At 31.9% G+C, this 1,006-nt stretch overlaps 1 long non-coding RNA gene across 1 annotated transcript in view; it reads left to right on the top strand.

Moving 5' to 3' along the window:
* The first annotated feature begins 1,002 nt into the window (after positions 1 to 1,002).
* The window catches only part of LOC118761533, a 10,308-nt gene continuing 10,304 nt past the window's right edge, over positions 1,003 to 1,006 (top strand). The window contains exon 1 of the long non-coding RNA XR_004997451.1: positions 1,003 to 1,006. This exon is cut by the window's right edge and continues 90 nt beyond it. This is a non-coding gene — a long non-coding RNA (uncharacterized LOC118761533).

The following is a 1,006-nucleotide window of genomic DNA, read 5'->3' as shown; positions in this document are numbered from 1 at the left end:
ATTTCAATCTCTTTTTCAATTATATTTTTATTATCCTCTCCATCACCCTTTTCTTTAAAACAAAGAAACCTTTATATGCTATTCATATGACCCTTCTTTTTCAGTGTATACCGTGGACACATTCTTTCTTTTCTATTTTAATCATGTAATTATATGTAAACTCCACATGCTTTACGTCGGTCTTTCTTCGCCTCATTCTTCCCTCATTCTTCGCCCTTGTGGCAAATAAATGAAATCATCATGATCATCATGATCATCATGATCATGATCATCATCTTCATCAGCAGCAGCAGCATCATTATTATTATTATTATTATTATTATTATTATTATTATTATTATTATTATTATTATTATTATTATTATTATTATTATTATTATTATTATTATTATTATTATTATTTGTTTGACTTTTGCTTTGTATTTGTTCAAGTTGACTCCAAGTCTCACCTAGAGACTTCAAGAGACAAGTTAGAAGTTCAAGTTACTGTTACGCCTAGGGCGTCATATATTTGGTTTTGCACATAGTGTTGTTCTAGAGAATGTTTAAAAAAGCATCAGAAAATCGTAAGTGTGTTTTAAAATTTAAGATTACATAGTATTTTACGTAGGATATGGCCAGTTCCCATGAGCACTATTTTTTTTAATTTCTGTCATTTTGGGGATTTTCTGGTATCTGAGCTAGGTAGCAATCAGTCCCTTTTGCTATCATTCCTAGGGCACCTATGACAAACAGGTACTGCTTTAGTTTTGAAGTTTCACATTTTGCCAATTTCTATTTCAAGATCTTTATACTTGCTCAGTTTGTGGGCGGTCTTGACACATACATTTATGTCAATTGGGATAGTCATATCAATGAGGAAACGTGATTTTTGTCTCAAGTCCTTTAATATAATGCCTGGTATATCCACATCTATCTTTCAGTCAGTTTGAATGGGGAAGTTTCAGAGGAGTGAGATGTGATCATTTTCAAACACTGGTTTTATCAGGTGCCAGGTCCTAGTCTT

Source organism: Octopus sinensis, unplaced genomic scaffold, assembly GCF_006345805.1.
Source record: "Octopus sinensis unplaced genomic scaffold, ASM634580v1 Contig14807, whole genome shotgun sequence".
Classification (NCBI taxonomy): domain Eukaryota; kingdom Metazoa; phylum Mollusca; class Cephalopoda; order Octopoda; family Octopodidae; genus Octopus; species Octopus sinensis.
This window is presented reverse-complemented; position numbering and strand designations above follow the sequence as displayed.